A 19,833-nucleotide genomic window follows, 5' to 3' on the forward strand; every position below is an offset into this window, starting at 1 on the left:
CCTGTCCTGACCCAGCTTGCTTCTCTTCCAGCGTCCCCTACTGTTCTAGTACAAGGTCTCTGAAATGCCTCAGAGGGACACCCACACCTCTTGCTTCTATGGCTCCCCGTTGCTTTAAGGGTCCATTTCTTTGACAGTACATGGAATTCCATACCTCCTCACTAATGGGTGTGTGGCAACAAGTCCACTGAGCAGAGCTAGAATTCAAAGCCATCTAGAGGTGGGTGTGACTTATTTGCATCCTGCTCTTTGTGCTCATCTTAACTGTACAAGGATTTCTTTTCAGTCATCCTCCCTTTAGACATGCACACAGAACCATGGGGACAGGCAAGACACTTTCTTGGGCTGGCTTTCTAAGTAGATCATACTTGCCCGACAGTAATGCACTTGACATATGAACTACTCAGGCTGGCTCGAATCACAGAGTTCTTTCCGTCTTACAAACACTTTTTTAAAATTAGTTAGTGCTGGAAGCTGGCCACATAGCTGTGTACATTAAAGCACAGCTCTGATGCCAGAGGTTCTGAATTGTTTTCATCTGAAATTAAAATGTACTTCACACTCAACCTTCCAAATAATGATTATCCCCAGACCAAACAACAACAACAAACAAACAAACTTAAGTTTAATCATTCAATAAAATTGAAGTATTACTAACTACAACATTTTAAGGTGTGAGTGTTTATTTTGTGGATGTTGAAATGATCAGATGAAGTCAATCTGTATATATATGTGTGTGTGTGTGTATACACATACATAGTGTATATAGCTTGCATATGAAATGCCCCACTGGGTATCCTTTGTTGAAGGCTTGACCACAGCTTTTGATGATATGGGTGAGTAATTGGGTCCCAATGCTTCTGACTTTATCAGTGTGTCAGGACACTGATGAATTACTTCCTAACTGAATGAGCTATTAAGACGTGGTGTTTACATGACAAAGTTGGAGGTATAGCAGCTACCTCTGACAGGTACATTTTGCCCATAGTCTCTTGCTCTCTCTCTCTGATTTCTGGCTATCATGAGATGAAAAGCTTTGCTTCACTATCCATCCATTGCTATGACATTCTGCCTCCACACAAGCCCTCAGAGGAAGGGACAAATCACTACAGATAGAAGCCTCTGAAACCATAAATGAAAATAAAACCTTTGTGCTTTTAGTTATGCCAGGCATTTTGTCACAGTGGCAGAAACCTCACTCACACTGACATACTGACATAAATACAGGCCTCAGAGGTAAGCGTTCATCTCTGGCTCTCACTTCACCCATGAACACCAGCCTCTGTGGGCTTCTCGTGGCACAGACCTAACGATGTGATGTGAAGCAGAAAACAAAGAGATTAATCAGTAGAAGAAGAAGAAGGTGTTTCTGCCATTCCACAGCTACCAACGATTTCCATTTGGGTATATTTCTGTTTTTATTTGTTATTGTGTTGGTTTAGTGCTTCTTTGTGAGTTATATTCATAATTTTATATGGTATCTTATGACCCTATTGTACTACAAAAGACAATTATGGAACCATTCATCACAGCCCCAACCGAGTGGCCAAGAATCAGCTGCAGCCTTGGAAAGAAGTGTACAGTGCTGAATATGATCAGAAGATGAAAAACAGTAAGTGCGTTTAGCCCAAAAAGAGAAATGAGTTGATCTACAGCACCACCATCAGAGAAGCTCAAATGATGAATCTGTCATGTGTTCTGTAACCAAACATTGTGAGCAAACATGCTTTATGGGTAATCTAGCTCCAGATACTCATCTGCTCTGTTCCTTGACTTTCTAATATGAAACATGAGAATGTCAATGATACCTTTCTAGTACTGCTTATACCCAAACATAAAATAAATAGAAAATAAAGAGAGCACTTAGAGAATGGTTAGAATATTCTAAGCACTTAATGAATGTTAGCTATCATTATCAGCAAAAATAAAAATGACATGTAATATAAGCAGAAGTTGAACCACAAGGTAATAATTATGTATACGTGTTTATGCATATGTACCAGAAATATTTAGGCACTATATAAATAGTTAACTGAAATGCTATAAAGGAAATATGAGGGAAACTGATAGGATCAGATAGTCAGAGTGAATGGAAAAGCTGTGAAGCCAAATTGAAACTTTCAGGAAGATGTGGGCTAGATGAGAGCATGCAATAACGTGGTGCTCTTCCAGGGAACTCTGACTTTGGGATGCTGAACAGTTGGCAGAAAGGGGAAGAGTGAACTGTGAGGCTGCTGAGAAGGAAGCAGGAGTGTAAATCACATGATCAGCAGTACCTTAGAGTGGAGAATCAGGCAGAAGCCAAGCTGGACCCTTAGCCTTTCCTACGAAAGATGAATTCTCTGCTCCTGGACTTGAGTGTACCTAGCAGCCAGCTATGGAACCAGAGCCACTTCTGTGTGCCTGCCATGTGAGATTAACACGATCTCTGCCACATTTGTTTGATGAGGCAGGATATGGAGAATATCGGGCTGGGGAAGAGACAACCCACATTCTTCCAGCTTAAAACATGCAACTGAAAGGACACAGAAAACTGCTATAATGACTTTCAAGGTAATAATTACTTTTTTCTTCAAAGCTCTACAGTGGACATTGAATGGAATCACAATCGAAAAATTGTACAGTCACCCCTTCCTTATCCATAGATGCATTTTTTTAAAAATCAACTCTTTTATTTTTTGAGATTATAGTAAAGTTACATTATTTCACCTTCCTATTCTTTCATCCAAACCCTCCCACATGTCTTTCCTTTCTCTCTTTCGAAGTCATAACCCCTTTTTTCATTAATTATTGTTATACATATTTTGTGTATACATATATATTCCTAAATACAGAAATACAGCCTGTTCAATCTGTATAATGCAGCTTGTATATATGTGTTTGCAGACTGACCCTTTGGAACTGGGTAGCAGATTGGTGTGCTCTTCCCTGGGTGAGAGTATTTCCCCCATTCTCAGCATGCCTTAGATACCTGTAGTTCTTTGTCTGTGGTTGAGAATTTCATGGGTTTTCCCTGTCCATGTTAGTATGTATATTGCTGTTTTACTTGTTCAGTTCATGTTTAGGTAGTCATGTCAGTGAGACTTTATGGGTGTAGCTTATAACATCAATAAAAGATACAGTCTCATAGCAAATTTCCTGATCCCTTGTCTCTTACAGTGTTCACTGAACCTCAGGTATAGGAGTTGTTCTGTAGATATACTAATTGAGGCTGAGTTCTACAGCCCTGCATTTACTGAGTCATAGCAATCCTAATCAAAATCCCCATCTCTTTCTTGACAAAAAAAAAAAAACTATCCTAAAATCCATATGTAGTCACAAATGACCCTGATAGCCAAAACAATTCTGAGCAAAAATAACAATGCTGATTACCATTGCAGACCTTAAGATATATTACAGAGACATAGTAATAAAAGCAATGATAGTGATACGAAAACAGACATTCTGACAAATAGAACAAAATCAAAAACCCAAATCTGAGTACCAGTAACTTCAGCCATTTAATATTTGAAAAAGATGCCAGAAATACACTATAGAAATAATCTTCAACAAATAGCACTGGGCAAACTAGATGTCCCTTGACTTTCATCACAGGATCCAAACCATCACATACTGAAAATATCTGGGAGAAAATGCATCTAGACTGAACATATATGGAGTACTTTTCTTATCATTAGTTACTCCTCAGCATTATAATATGATTTACATTGTATTAGGTTTTATAAGTAATTTAGAGATGATTTAAAGCATACATGGAGAATATGTACATAGGTTAAGGCAAATGCTGTACTATTTCATATAAGAGACTTGAACACTCATGGATGTGTGTGTGTGTGTGTGTGTGTGTGTGTGTGTGTGTGTGTGTGTGTGTATCAAGGAATCAATATTCCAAGATACAGAGGGAGGACTTCTGTGTCTAGTGATCCATCCATTCATTCCATTTTCTTATAATGCATCAGTTATCTGAAAACAGTGAGTCATTAGGAGTTTGTTTAATACTATGTCCATGTATCAGAATAATAGTAATTGGTTCCAGGGTCTATGACGTATCTAGACATAGGTTCTTGGCCCTGATAATCATGCTAAGTATGAATTTCATCTTATGGCATGGGCCTTAAATTCAGTCATAAAATGTTTGGTTACTCCCATGATATCAAGCATCAGTGGGCTTGTCTTGCCAGGGCATTTTAAGTATTGTAGCTCACAGGGTTCAAAGTTGGGTAAGACTGATGATCACTTTTCTCTCCAGTAGCATACAGAGCATCTTTCAGCACTATGAAAGCTAACCTGTAGCCAGGTCAGTATCAGTTTGAACTTCCTGCGTCCTATGACTTGGGTATATGGTATCTTCAGCAATAGAGTCTTACTATCAAGTTCTGGAGGGCAACCAAGAACATTGGCAATAGTTTTTAATGTTTGAGGGTCTATGCTTGCTTACTAGTCAATGACTCCAAAGGAGGTAACCATTACTGATATTGGACTTATATTTATTAGCCTGTCATATCTAGTAAGGGGCCTTGTCACTTGTTTATACTCTATTTGAGCTATTTTTATATGGCTGGATGTGTATATTCTAGGAAGTTTCTACAGTAGTAGGTTTTCATATGGCTTTTTAAAAAGGTGTTTAATGATCCTACTCCATTTTGTATTCTCTCCTCTACCTACCCTCCTATCCTATACCCCAACTTAGCCCTTCCCACTTCATTATTTCTCTTAACCCTTTACACCTTTGTGTTCTATCACCTGTCCCTTGAAAACATCCTCCTCAGGGCCCTCCTCTGGCCTTTACTGGTATTCCAAATGAAACACATGTATGTGAAGATTCAAATCTAACATCCACAAATGAGAGAAAGCATGTGACATTTGTTTTTTTGAATCTGGGTTACCTCACACAGAATGATTATTTCCAGCTCTACCCACTTACTTGCAAATTTCAAACTTTGTTTTGCTTAATAGCTCAGTAATATCCCACTGTATAAATGTACTATGTTTTTATTATCTACTCATCAGTTGATAGACATCTAGGCTATTTCCCTGGCTATCATGAAGAGAGCCTACTATTCTTCTAAATGGACATAACATTAAATCAACTTCTATTGAGTTACTGTTATTATATTTATAGACTTCATGTCTCTCACCTGTCATCAGATAAGCTTCCTTATGAAGTCAATGGCAGTTAACAAAGAGGCTTGCTATTGGTCTAGGTGCAAAGAAAAAGAGCCCTAATTGGGACAACAATATTTTATCTATATCACACCTTTTTTTCTCCCAAGTCTCAAGAATCATTGTGAGATATGGGCAGAGAGATTGTAAGAGCCTTTTAGAAGAAGTTTTTGGGAAAGGAAGAAAAGGCAAAGTGTTTCTAGTGCAAACAGAACTGAAGATGACCATTGCATTATTCAGCCTGTGAAATGTAATGGACCTTTGGGCAATGATTAAGAGCAACTTCAAGGAAGGGAAAAGATGTTTTTAGCTGACATGAACTATAGGACATAAAGCCAAACTTGACAGGGAGAAAGGGCAATAGTATCAACCCGAGAGCATGACACAAATCAAGACTAGATGTCATCACAAGAAAATAGATCAGAGACTGAGGGACAAACTTACCTGCATTGTGTGTTCTATTTTCATTGTTGTGATAAAACATTCTAGCCAAAAAGCAACTTGGGGGGAGGGGCAGGAAGAGTTTATTTGGCTTACACTTCTAGGTCACAGCCCATCATTGAGGAAGTCAGAGTAGGAATTGAAACAGAAACCATACATCAACACTACTTATTGGCTTTTTCTCTAGTTGACTCAGCTAGCTTTCTAGTATAGCTCAGGCCCATGTGCCTAGGAATGGTGTCATTCACAGTGAGCTAGGCTCTCACACATCAATCAAGACAATATCACAGACATGGCCATGGGCCAATCTGATAAAGGTAATAATTCCCTTTTCTCAGATGACTCTAGGTTTTGTCAAACTGACAATAAAAACTAATCAGCACACTCCTCCTTGACAACTTGACACACTAACATATTATTAAACCATAATGATGTCTTCTTTTGTTCCCAAGATCTCATCCTATTATTATGACATAAAACATGTTCCAACTTTTAAAAGTCCCACCATATTGTAAAAATTCCAACCCTTTAAAAGTTTAGTGTTTCTTTAAAATCCTGAAGACCCTTAACTGTGAGCTCCTGCAGAATAAAACAAGTTACATAATTTGCAGATAGGAATTCCTAGAGCGAATCCAAACCAACCAACCAACTAACCAGCCAACATCAAACCCATACCTTAGCAAAACCAAAGTCCAACAGTATAGCTCAATGTCTGACATCCTGAACTCACTCATGATCTTCTAGACTCCAAAGGCTCTGGGTATCCCTACCTCTCTTCAGTTCTGCCATCTGCAGCAACCTCAGGTTGTCTCAAAGGCTCAGGGTGGTTCTCCTTATACAGGCTGCTGTCTTTGGCAGGCATGTCATAGTCCTGGCATCTTCAATATCCTGGCCTCTCTACTCTTCAGAGACTGAACCTGCCACATGACCCTACCAGGCTTCGTCCACTCTACATTACCTCCTCAATCGGGCAACTCTCATTCCTTCAAAACCAGTACCAGATAGGTGCTTCTTAAGCTTTGCCAAGTTTATCTATGAGCTTGAGAGGAAGAGCACATTGGCTCCCTTCAACTACAGCTTCTGTGTACTGAACATATGGAAATACCCAAGAGATCTCTTTAGTTATACCACAGTGAGCAGGATATACTACAGTGATGCAGATCTCATGAACCTATGGAAATACCCAAGAGATGTCACCACAGTGATGCAGATCTCATGCTAAACCACGGTTGATTTTTCAGGCCTAGCTGACAAGCACTACAAATTTTTAATCTAAATCATCACACAAATGGCCCTGGGAGCCTCTGCTTCCCTCTCAAACTTCAAAAACCAAGGTCTCAGTTGTCTGCATTTCTCTCAAGATTCTTTTCTCCTCAAGCTTCCATTAGGCTTTAAGCACTCAATATCTGTTAATCTCAGAATTGCAAAATCTTCCACCGCCCCCCAACAAAGTAGTACAAAGACGCAAATGGTCACATGGTCAGGTCCATCACAGCGTCCACAGAAAGTGAACCCAAACCCATCAAAGGAAAACTGTTCTGCACAATGTAGGAAGTGCTCTTTACTTACAGGACACAGTGCTCCGCTACCTGCCTTGCCGCACTGCCATCTGAATGAACCAGCACCATCCCCACTCTCCCGGAATGCTATATAACTCAGTCTAGGTTTCAAGCCATTAAGATGGTTTACCCAGAAAAGCTGGGCAGCCCTAGGGGGATGATGCTATACAGAAGTTTTAAGTGGCAAACTCTGACAGTGTCAGATTCTGCCATAATCCATGGGCATACACACCCCAAACGGGCCCTTGAGTGCTCCAATAAAGAAGGTTGTATGAGGCATTAAAATGAAGTCTTATGGTAGACTCAGAGAACATAATATAATTTCCTACTTTATATGTTTGTTCAACTTGTAGAGAAGGAAGAAGATAGCAAAGAAAGGAATCTGACAAGAATTCCCTTGATCCTCTCATGAACAAATATCAGACACTGGATGGGAACTATTTCCCCAGCCATGTTGATTAATGGGTCAGTGCCATCCTGGGGGACGTCTTTCTGTACCTGGATGCTGATAGAAAATACTAGGTCCCGTTGTTCAACATTTTGATTAACAACTTGGATACAGACACAGATGGCATGCTTATCAAATTCTGGAATGATATAAAGCCCAGAGTTATAGCTAATATGTTGGATGTCAGAGTCAAAGATTTAGGACTCTTAACAAGCAGGAATAATGAAGTACTCTCATTCTGAGAGAGAATGAAGGTAGAAGCAGTTCTGCATTATGATCCCCCAAAGGGCTGCACAACATGTGTACTCAGAATGGGGGATACAAAACTTTATAGCAGTTTCTAAAATGCAGACTTCAGGAGTTTTTTTTTTATTGCAAAATGAAACCGTCAATAGCCACTATATTAACTTAGTTGTGCATTGTATCTATTTTAATGTAGATGTAATTTACCAAGAACTATTTGAAAAGATTTATAAAACAAAACATATACAAAAGTAATACTGAATGAGTCCAAAGAAAACAGGAAAATATGTGGTGGTATTGTGTTCCCCAAAATATTGTGCACCCTAATAAACTTATCTGGAGTCAGAGAACAGAACAGCCACTAGATATAGAGGCCAGAAAATGGTGGCACACACACCTTTAGTCCTAGCATTCCAGAGGCAGAGATCCTCTGAATCTCTGTGAGTTCAAAGCCACACTGGAAACATCCAGGCGTGGTAACAAGAGCCTTTAATCCCAGGAAGTGATGGCAGGAAACAGTGAGGTATTTAAGGTGTGAGGACCAGGAACTAGAGCCTGGTTAAGCTATTAGGCTTTTGAGCAGCAGTTCAGCTGAGATTCATTCTGGATGAGGACTCAGAGGCTTCCAGTCTGAGGAAACAGGATCAGCTGAGGAATTGGCAAGGTGACGTAGCTGCGGCTGGTTCTGCTTCTCCAATCTTCCAGCATTCACCCCAATACCTGGCTCCCGGGTTTGTTTTTATTAATAAGACCCTTTAAGATTCGTGCTACCAATGGAATACTATTCAGCAGAGAAAAACAGTGACATCATGAGGTTTGCAGGCAAATGGATGGATCTAGAAAAAAATCATCCTGAGTGAGGTAACCCAGACTCAGAAAGACAAACATGGTGTGTACTCACTCATAGGAGGATACTAGATATAAAACAAAGATGACTAGACTGCTACTCACAACTCCAGGGAGGCTACCTAGAAAACAGGACCCCAAGAAAGACACAGGGATTTCTCAGTGACAGAGAAATGGATGAAATCTACATGAACAACCTGGACGTGAGTGGGTGAGTAATGAAAGGTGAGGTTCGAAGGAAAGAGAGCTTAGGGGAGCGGAAGATCCCAGCTGGATCAAGAACAGAGAGGGAGAACAAGGAATAAGAGACCATGATAAATGAAGAACACATAAGGATAGGAAGAAACAAAGTGCTAGAGAGGTCCATAGAAATCCACAAAGATACCCCCACAATAGACTACTGGCAATGGTCGAGAGACAGCCCGAACTGACCTACTCTGGTGATAGGATGGCCAAGCACCCTAATTGTCGTGCTAGAAACCCCATCTAATGACCGAGGGAACCAGATGTAGAGATCCACAGCTATGTTCTAGGTGGAACTCCAGGAGTCCAATTGGCGAGAAAGAGGAGGGTTTATATGAGCGAGAATTGTTGAGGCCAAGGTTGGATTAAGCACAGAGACAAATAGCCAAATGAATGGAAACACATGAGCTATGTACCAATAGCTGAGGAGCTCCCAACTGGATCAGGCCCTCTGAATAAATGAGACAGTTGATTAGCTTGATCTATTTGGGAGGCATCCAGGCAGTTGGACCGGGTCCTTTACTCAGTGCATGAGTTGGCTGTTTGAAACCTCGGGCTTATACAGGGACACTTGGCTCAGCCTGGGAGGAGGGGACTGGACCTGCCTGGACTGAATCTACCAGGTTGAACTCAATCCTCAGGGGAGTCTTTGCCCTGGAGGAGATGGGAATGGGGGGTGGGCTGTGGGGAAGGCAGAGAGGTACGGGAGGGGGGAGAACAAGGAATCAGTGGCTGATATGTAAAATTAAATTAAATTATAAAATACAAAAAAAGAAAAAGATTCGTGCTACAAAAAATAGAGTAGAGCATTGCAAATATTGCATTCCTATTTAGTTATTTTTTTTTTAACCATCTAGCAAAAATGTGCCACATGCCTATTGGCACACCATTCAGTGTTCTTGACCCATCCTCAATATTTTTCTCCATATAACTTTGGCACTTTTCTTATAAAAGTTTAAGGTGTATTCCCTGTGTGTACCTTCTGGATATCTCTCAACTAGATAGAGCTCAGAGATTACATTATTATTATTCTTTAACTAACACTGTGTATCAAACATGTAGCGTAGTTCTAAGCACATGGTATCACATTCAATAAACTTGTTCTATATCAAATATTAAAGGAGCAAAGAATCCAAGAGGACCAATGTAGGAAGGGATATATATACACACACCCATGGATAAAATTGAATATTTAGCCTGGAAACAAGACATGGGTTAGTGTAAGGGGCATCACGTATCTTCAAAGTTTTGAAAATTTTATACAGACTGTGTTTTAGATTCATCTTTAATTTCATAAAACTAAATTAGGAACCAAGCTATGCTTAAACCTAACAAATAAAGTTTTTTTTTCTAGTTTCAAAATTGCTCAGATAGGTATATTAGTAACAACTTCTTTGCCCCGAGGAGGCTGAAGCAGGCTCCTCCATTGGTCCTGCAGGACTAGTTCACGAGTGACCTGGCATCCCTTTTCCAGGTCAACCCCTTCTATGACCTACCATGTGATCTACAAGGTATTCTATAACCTACATCCCGAATCCACAAATACAAATCTCTTAACTTCAAACTTCAATCAAGTAATTTCATTTGTGTGCATTTTCATCCCTAGCATTTATTTCTACTCTCTATTTCCATCATCCAAAACTAAGTTTTTCCCTTTTCAGTCATAAACTAAATTTCAGTATTCAACATTATTCCCAACTTTATCCTCTTTCTACACTTCTAATCAGAGTCACCTTTGAGCTGTCTCACATTGACCTTCATCCTGTCCCTATGATCCCTGCATTTTGTACGCCTTGTGGGGACATTACTTTACGTCTACCATTTTCCATAATTTCTTTACCCTTGTTTCTATCTTGTCAAATCCAACTTTAACTGAAATAACACAGAATGTGTTCATAACCCTGGGTACTGTGTGTACTGGGTACAACCCATAGTAGCAATATTCTGGTTACAGCCCACAGTAGCGATATTCTGGGTATGACCCACAGTAGCAATATTCTGGTGACTGGATAGGAAGAAGCCCCGGGAAGATCATAGTAAGTGATGACAAGGGCTCTTGTGTTTTCAACCCCAGCAGGTGGCCCTTTTGCACAGCAGATTTGAGCAGCTCACCTCTTCAAAGCTGTGTTCTCCATGAGCCTCATTGGAGAAGTGTTACCAGACTAACCACATTGAGAGTTTCTGACCTGACACTGAGTCATGACCTATTGGCAGCTATTTCTCAGTTGGTCACTCAGTTTCAAAAATTGACAATTACAAGTTTGTACATCTTTCATTTCATTGTTATGCCTGTGACCATAAGCAGGACATGCATAATTTTCTTTTGATATATAAAGTAGTTATATATAATACATATACAATACAAATATGAACTTAAGAATACACACACGCGCACACACACACACACACATGCTTAAATATATATGATATAATTTAACAGTGGATAATTTGTCCCTTACAAAAAAAGTTCAATACTACTCAAAAAAAACTCCCCTGAAATAACAAAGTCCTTTTAAGACATGAATGCCTGACCAGGAAAACTTAACCCATATTTGCCAACTAGACTTCTCTATTTAACCTAGTCACAAGCACCACCACTGTGTTCAAACCACAATTTCTCTTTCATCATTCAAGTCTCAAATTGAACACCCTCTCTACTGAGATACTATTTCAACGTCCTAAATAATCCTAGAAACTGTCATTGTATTCATATCTTCTAAATGCATTCTACATGTCATTGACTATTGTTGTCTATTTAGCATGAGAGAGTCTAAAATATAGACTTTTCACGAGCCAAGGTCCCCAGTGCCAATGACTTACATCTGAATGTGTGTGTGTGTTTACATTTTTGCTTGTGTTTTGGTGTTATGTGAAAAAATCACCAAGACCTGTGTTGCTGAGATTATGATTTATTTTGTGAAGTTCATGGTTTTGAGTTTTATGGTTACGTGCTTAATGTATTTGGGTTTATTTTTGAGCATGGTGTAAGGGAAGGATCCAGTTTCTTTTTGGTTGCATGTGAATACACCATTTATAAAAGACTGTCCTTCATAGATTGTGTGTTCTTAGCACCTGTGGTGGCTATTCTTGGTTGTCAACTTGGCTTCACCTGGAATTAACTAAAACTCAAGCAGCTGGGCACACTTTTAATCTGAATCTTTTGAGGGGGGAAGACAAATCTTTAATCCAGATCTTTTGAGGTAGGAAGAGCCATCTTTAGTCTGGGCCATAACTCCTGCAGGTAGCCTACATCAAGGACATGAAAGAGGGAAGCTTGCTCTCGGTTTGCTTTCTCTTGCTGGAAAGTCCATTTCTTCAGTGCCGTTAGAACCTACTTTGGGATTCCGGCATACACTGAAGACCAGCTGAGATATCATCCTTGTGGACTGAATAACTACTAGATTCCTGGACCTTCCATTGATAGACAGCCATTTTTGGACGAGCTGGATCATCCCCTCTAAACCCTGTCTGTCTGTCTGTCTGACTGTCTGTCTATCTATCTATCTATCTATCTATCTATCTATCTATTCTTTAATCTGTTTTTCCTTCTCTCCATTTCTCACTCCCTCTCCTCCATCCCTCTCTTTTTATATATATATATATATATATATATATATATACACATATATAAATACATATTTATATGTAATATATATATATATATAAATATCTATGTATATATTTATTTACTCTGTTAGTTCTGTTCCTCTATTGAACCCTAACTAATACAGCATCCTTGTGTGACATCCATAGAGTGCATGACTTTAGGCGTTATTTCTGGGCTGTCTACTCCATTCTGTTGGTTTATATATCTACTTTTATGCTAGTACCATGCTGTCTAAATCAATTGGGCTTTGTAACACTATCTAAAAACAGGAAGTGATGATTTCATTTCTGTTTTTCCTGCTCATTACATTTGAGCTATTCAAGGTCATTTAGAGTTCCATATACTTTTTAAAGTTATTTAACCTACTTCTCTGGAAAATGGTACTAAATTTTTGACAGTAACCACACTGAATCTGTAAATGGATATTTTGACAATATTACTTCTTTGATTCAGAAATGTGGGCTCTCCTTCCATTTATTATGTTGCCTTTAATTTCTTTTATTAAAGTCTTTTAGATTTTAGTGAGGTGCTCTTTTATTTCCTTGTTTAAATTTATTACCATTTTTTTCTTTTGGAAACTCCTATAAATAGAACCATTTCTTTTTTCTTTTTTCTTTTTTTTTTTTTTTTTTGATTTTTTCGAGACAGGGTTTCTCTTTGTGTAGCTTTTGCCGCCTTTTCCTGGAACTCACTTTGGTTAGCCCAGGCTGGCCTTGAACTCACAGAGATCCGCCTGCCTCTGCCTCCCGAGTGCTGGGATTAAAGGCGTGCGCCACCACCGCTCCGCGCGGCAATAGGACTCATTTCTTAAGTTTTGAGATTATAATATAATTACAAAATTTCTCCCTTCCCTTTACTCACTCTGAGCTGCATCCCATAATACTCCTCATCCACTCTCCTTCCAATTCATGGTCTCTTTATATATAATATTTATTATATTTTTTTTTTTTTTTTTTTTTTTTTTTTTTTTTTTTTTTTTTTTTTTTTTTATATATATAGTTATATTAGTTATTATATACTAAATATACCTTCCACCTAAGGTAACGGCTACAATAGTAGGCTGCAATCTCTCAGACAGCCTTGGTAAACAACTCAAAAGATGGCTTCTCATGTCTGGTGCTGGCTGGGGTTTTTGTTAGGTGGTCTTTGGCTCTTCGAAGAAGCACCATCAGCCCAGATAAGAAAGTTTATTAAAACTATGCATGTATACTTATATATTGAATTAGCTGTACTGCCCTTTCTTCAGTAAATAGAAAAAGTTAGTAGTATGATTCCTTGTTGCTTTTTCGGACATCCTTATTTTACCTCCCCACTTCCATCTTCTGTATTTGCCTCTCTCCCCCTCTCCCCATTTTCCTAGTTCTCCTATCAGCTCGCTTGTATTCTGTTACTCTCCTCCTATATTTTTCTGAATTTGCTTCCCTCCCCTTCCCTAAAAAAAACCCCTCTCCCATGTCCCTGATCAGATCACTTGTAACTTACTATTCCAGTTGATTAATTTCTTTACTGCAGAGTTAGTTTTACTGTATAGAATATAACTTATTTCTGTAGCCTGCAAATGAAGCAATTTGTGTATTAGTTCTAAAAGATCTTTGTTGGAATCTTCATTAGCTCCTCCATGAGATTACAGTCTCAGAATAATTGAGCCAATTGTATTCCTCCTCTTTTCTTATTTAGGTGCCTTTTATTTCCTTTTCTTCCCTAATTGTCCCAACAACACCTAGCAGGAAAATGCAACCATGCCTTATTCCAAAATGAGACAAAATATTTAGACTTCTCACCGCTGAGTCCGGTGCTAAATATGGGCACACAACCAGTGGCTGACCATGCTCATCTCTATGTGGAAATTTCAATCACACAAGGTGCTGAAGGTTTCCAAGAACTTTTTCTACATTAACTGAGATAGCCCTATGCTTTTTGTTTTTGATTCTTTAATGTGACCTATCACATTTTCATATCAAATCATCATGTATTTCATGTTATAAGTGCCACAGAGTCATGCAACTGAATGTTTCTGCTGGTATCATTATATATATATATATCATTATATATATATTATTTATCATAGAATCATTTTTAATCTGATATCAAGATAACACTGCTTGCATGCATTCTTTATGGTATCTGTTACAACACAAAAGCATCTCCTTTTGGTAAAATCAACTTCATATTTTTCTTTTCTTTTTTTTTTTTTTTTTTTTTTTTTTCGAGACAGGTTTCTCTGTGTAGCTTTGCGCCTTTCTGGAGCTCACTTGTAGCCCAGGCTGGCCTCGAACTCACAGAGATCTGCCTGGCTCTGCTCCTGAGTGCTGGGATAAAGGCGTGCGCCGCCGCCGCCGCCGCCGCCGCCGCCGCCGCCGCCGCCACCACCACCCGGCCATATTTTTCTTTATAGCTACTACTTTTGGTGTGACATCCAAGAGGATGCTGTTTGACATCAGTCTAGAAGATAGTGTCATGTTATCTCCTATTGTTCTAAAGCTTTGGCATTTAGCCCAATATCCACTTTGCATTTGGTTTTGCTAAGCTCGATCCCTTTGCATGTCCTCTTTTTCCAGCATTACTCTTGGAATCGAGTATTCCTTCCTTATGGAATTGTCCTGGATCCCTTGCCGAATGTCAATTGCTCATGAATAAAAGCATTGGCTTCATTCCCAGCTCTACTTCGTTCTGATACGTTTCTGTGATGACAGTACCACCTGGTCTTATCAATTGCATCTTTGTAAGAAGTTTTGAAATCAAGAACCATGCTCTTCTCTTTCAAGATTGTCCAAATGTTCTTGGTTTACTATATATATTTCCATACTATTTTCACATCATCTCTAAATTTATTCAAATAGCAAATCAAACTTTGGGTAGGGATTACACTGAATCTGTAGGTCAACTAAGAAACACTTGAATTTTAACCATTTTTAAGATTTCTCATCCATTACCATTGTGTGTTCCCATTTATTTAGGTACCCGATTTCTCTAAACAGTACTTTATTGCACTCAGAATGCATATTCTTAATTTCCTTTGTTAAAATTTATTGTTAAGTAAATTGGATTTTTCTGATGCTATTATTTATTTAAAATAATATTTTTATTGATTCTTTTGGAATTTTACATCATGCAATCTGATCATACTTCCTCAGTCCTTCCATATCCAACCCCCTATCCTTGAGGCCCTTCCCCCCAAAAAACAAGTCTAATTTGTATTATCTATATCCTCCCTGGAGCATGGTCAAATTCTCAGTGGCCTGCCCTCCGTGGCCTTGCTGCAGTGGAACCAAGGACCTGGAGAAGGCTCTCAGTGGCAGCCCAGACCACGGACATCATCATAGCTTCAGGTGGCAGAGCAGACCACAAACATCTGCATGGCCTTTGGTGGCAACATGGGCCACAGACATTGACACAGACTTTGGTTGCCATAGGACCCTGGACCTAGACATGGCCCATGGCTGCAGCATGAACCCAGACTCTGATGCTATTATTAATAAAAATTTCTTCTTAGTTATATTTTCTGATTACTCCTTGTTAATATAATTATAGCTGACTTCTGAAATATGATATTGTACCCTGAAAACTTACTGGATTCATTTATTAACTGTGAGGGTTGGAGAAAACAGAGTTCCCTAAGGGGTTGCTCTTTGCAGGCACATGTTATTTGCAAGAGTAATGGTTTTACATCTTCCTTTTAAATCTAAGCACTTTAAAACATTATTTCATTTCATTTATTTTATTGTTTGCCACATTGCCTGGGATAGACTCTCCAGGGCAATGCCTAATGGAAGTGGACAGTACACATCTTGGCTGGTCCCCACCTTATATTATATCATATCATATATCATATATCATATTATATCATACTGTACTAATACTGTACTATACCATACCATACTTTATTATATCATTATATATTATATTATATTATATTATATTATATTATATTATATTATATTATATTATATTATATTATAGTGTGTGTATGTGTGCATGAGTGGATATGGTATGGTAATGCAGATGCACATGGATATATGGGTGCATGAACCTCTATAGGAGGTCTCTTCTTGTCCTGGGGAAAAGTACCTTACTGAATTTGAAGCTTGTTGATTTGGTGAGGTTTGCTGGCCACAGCATTCTTAGTATCTCTTTGTCTCCATCCCCAAATGCTGAGGTAATTAGGCACAGGCAACAATGCCATTCCCAATGCTTTACTTCATTTGGGAGCTGGATGTTGGGGATTAAAACTAGGTCCTCAGGCTTGCAAAGCAAGGGCAAGGATCCTTACCCATGGAGCAATCTCCTCAGCCCCTAAGTTACTTTTTAAAGCATGGAAGATAATGATATACTTTGCATGTCTTCATAGGATTTTTAATTGTTTGCCCTGAAGGAAACATAGAAGCCAGTATTGATTAGTTGAAAATCACCTGTTTGCAAGTTGTTTATCTTCTTGCACCACATAAACATATACCTCTTTCACAATTAGGTTGAAGGAAGTTACACATGAGTTTCATTTGGGATTCTCCCTTAAGAAGTATCAAAATGCACCTTCTTTTCTGAAGAAAGGTATTAGAGTCAACATCTACACTGGTCAGGTGGCAAGGCCCTGGGAATGCCTTCTTCCATATCCACTACACTTTAGGAAGCTAGAGCATATGTCAGAAGGTTGAAATCCTTGTAAGAGGCTCCATGATAGATGGAGCTGAGAGAGAAACTGAGGTGGAGATGAAGACCCTGGAAAGAAAGACTGTCTTCAGGCAAAACTACTATGAACAAGCAGGACCAGCCTCAGGGAGAGGCCTTGGGAATGACAACCAGAAGGCCATGGGCAGTACTGTTTAAGTCTTTTAAGCTCATATTACCCTCACTGTGAGCCGAGGATGACAGACAAGATTTTGATATTTGCCCCATTAGGTTTTGGTCTTGCTTTGGTCTAATACTTCCTTATTTTTCTACCACCTCTCCCCCCCCCCCTTTTTTTTTTGATAGGAATGTATACTGTGTCTACTTCTGTAAGCTGGAAATAGGTATTTTCATTTTGATCTTGCAGGGCCCATAACTAAGAGTTTACCTGCAGTCTCACAAGAAACTTTGAATTTGGAATTCTTGTGCAATGCTGGAAATGGGAAGATTGTAAGGACTCTTGGAAATGGACTGAGTAGTTTTATAGTGAGAACAATGTGAGTTTGGGAGTACCAGGAGGGCTAATTTGACTGGGTTAATAAACCTCAAGGTCATCTTGAGTATGTCCACGGAGGTGTTTCCATAAGGAATAACTGTGTGAGGGAGACCTACCTAGATTGTATGTGGTATCATCTCCTAGGCTGAAGTCCTAGACTGAATGAACGTGAGGGAAAGGAGAAAGCCAGATGAGCATTAGCAATCCCCTAAGATGTGTGAAGGCAGACTCATATTCCTGCCACCACATCCATCAGCAGCTCCTGTCACCATGCCTCCCTGCTGGGATGGACTTTACCCTCAAGCCAAGGGCCAAACTAAACTCTTCCACTGCTAAACTGCTTTAGCCACATCCGCATACTTTATCACAGTGCAGGGGTGAAATGTGACAGTGCGAATATGAAATGCTCTGCAGGAAGGTGCATGCGAGGGGGTGTGGTCTCTAGCAGGTGGTGCTATTGAGAGGTAACTGATCATGAGGGCACTCGCTCCCTCAGTGGGTTACTCTGTCACTGAGTTCATATTAAGGCTATGACTTGGAGAAAGGTTGCTAGGGCCACACCTTTGAAAGCTGTAGCTTTCCCCTCTCCTCTCTCTCTCTGCTTCCTGGAAACTGGGAGGTGAGCAGCTTTCCTCTACTACAACCTAGAGGTCTGTTGCTTCTTTGCTACATGTCCAAGAGCAATGACCATGACTGTCCCATGTCCAAGAGCAATGATGATGATTGCCCACACACTGAAAACTCTGAGACCATGAATTTCACAGGAGATTTCCTGATTTTCAAGTTGCTTTCTCAGGAATCTTGTCACCATGATGGAAGAGCTAACTAAGATAACAACATCTGGAGAAGATGGACGTCCTTGTGGGTGAAGAATCTTTTCAACGTGCTCTATGGTCTTCACTTTAAGGCAGTTCTTTACGTATCTTTATTGCCATCATCCTCTCCTATCCTCCCTGCATGCCTTACCTTGGCAAATGGACATAGATTCCAGGGGTGCCCTTCCCCCTTTTAAGTCTTTCTGCATACAGTGCCTAGAAGCAGTCTTTTTGAAACATGAATGACATCAGTTGCTCTCTCTCTCCCTCTCCCCAGCTTATTGCCACAGCTGAATGAGATCTATGCTTCTAAGCTGACTTCCCAAGACTCTCCTGACTTCAACCTCACTTTGTATAACTCCTCCCTCACTGGGCATTCGAAGAAAAAAATGCTCCTTTTTGTACTATTATTTTCCGGAGCACACTTCAGGCTTGAGCTCTTACTGAGGGAAATGGTCTTGGTATGTACTATCTACTCTCCTGTTTTCTCATCTTTCTCATCGCAGATTGACAGCGCTCCAGTGGGGACTTCCCTAAGGTCTAGCCAAGTATTTTCTAGTCAGCATCCTCAGAGCTAATCAGGACTTACATTCCTTTTGTGCTTCTTTAAATGTCAATCTCTTACTGTAAAAATTCTTCCTGAGTCCCTCAATAACCTTACACTAGAGAACACAAATTATTGAAGAAAATTAGGTCTACAGCTGGATGATCCTAAATCTCTGGAGCCTAGCAGAGTTCAGCCTACTTAGTGTTTGGAAGGGAGAAGGGAGATATGTAGCAAATATTCAATATATATGCTTTTACATAGTGAATATATAAAACAAGTATACAATGAACGATGAATGCTACCAACTCTGACTTCCTTAGAATGTGTTCATTTTTTGCTCTTTAATATTTATAAAAGTCAGATCACTCCATACAGTTCTGCAGTAGCAGAACTGCATCTGCAAGGAGCCAGATGTTGGCACCAGTGGCAGTAATTCAAAGAATCCCTGACCCTGGAGTTGCATGTAAACAATGGTAGGGTGTGTCTTACCCAGAGATGAACTTGCATATTGTCTATAAAAAAACTGCCATTTGCCTTACTCTCACCTTAGAACCAAATTTACTTTGCCGTTTCTATTATTAATGAAAAAGCTGTCTAAAATCAAGATATCAATGGCTAAGACGAAATTCTATCCATCTGCTTACACAACTAACCAAACATGTATTTCCTCTTTGTCTGCTCCCTCTCTGAAACCCATATCTTGTTTGGTCTTGTAAATAAAAAAGGTAACATAAGGGGAAAATTTAAGCCAGAAATGCAT

The 19,833-nt window shown here is 39.4% G+C and overlaps 1 protein-coding gene across 2 annotated transcripts in view; it reads right to left on the bottom strand.

The window, feature by feature from the left end:
• Thsd7b (thrombospondin type 1 domain containing 7B) overlaps positions 1–19,833 on the bottom strand; it is an 848,740-nt gene that overhangs the window by 216,059 nt on the left and 612,848 nt on the right. The gene's annotated exons all lie outside the window — the stretch shown is intronic.

This window comes from Peromyscus leucopus, chromosome 15, assembly GCF_004664715.2.
Source record: "Peromyscus leucopus breed LL Stock chromosome 15, UCI_PerLeu_2.1, whole genome shotgun sequence".
Taxonomy (NCBI): domain Eukaryota; kingdom Metazoa; phylum Chordata; class Mammalia; order Rodentia; family Cricetidae; genus Peromyscus; species Peromyscus leucopus.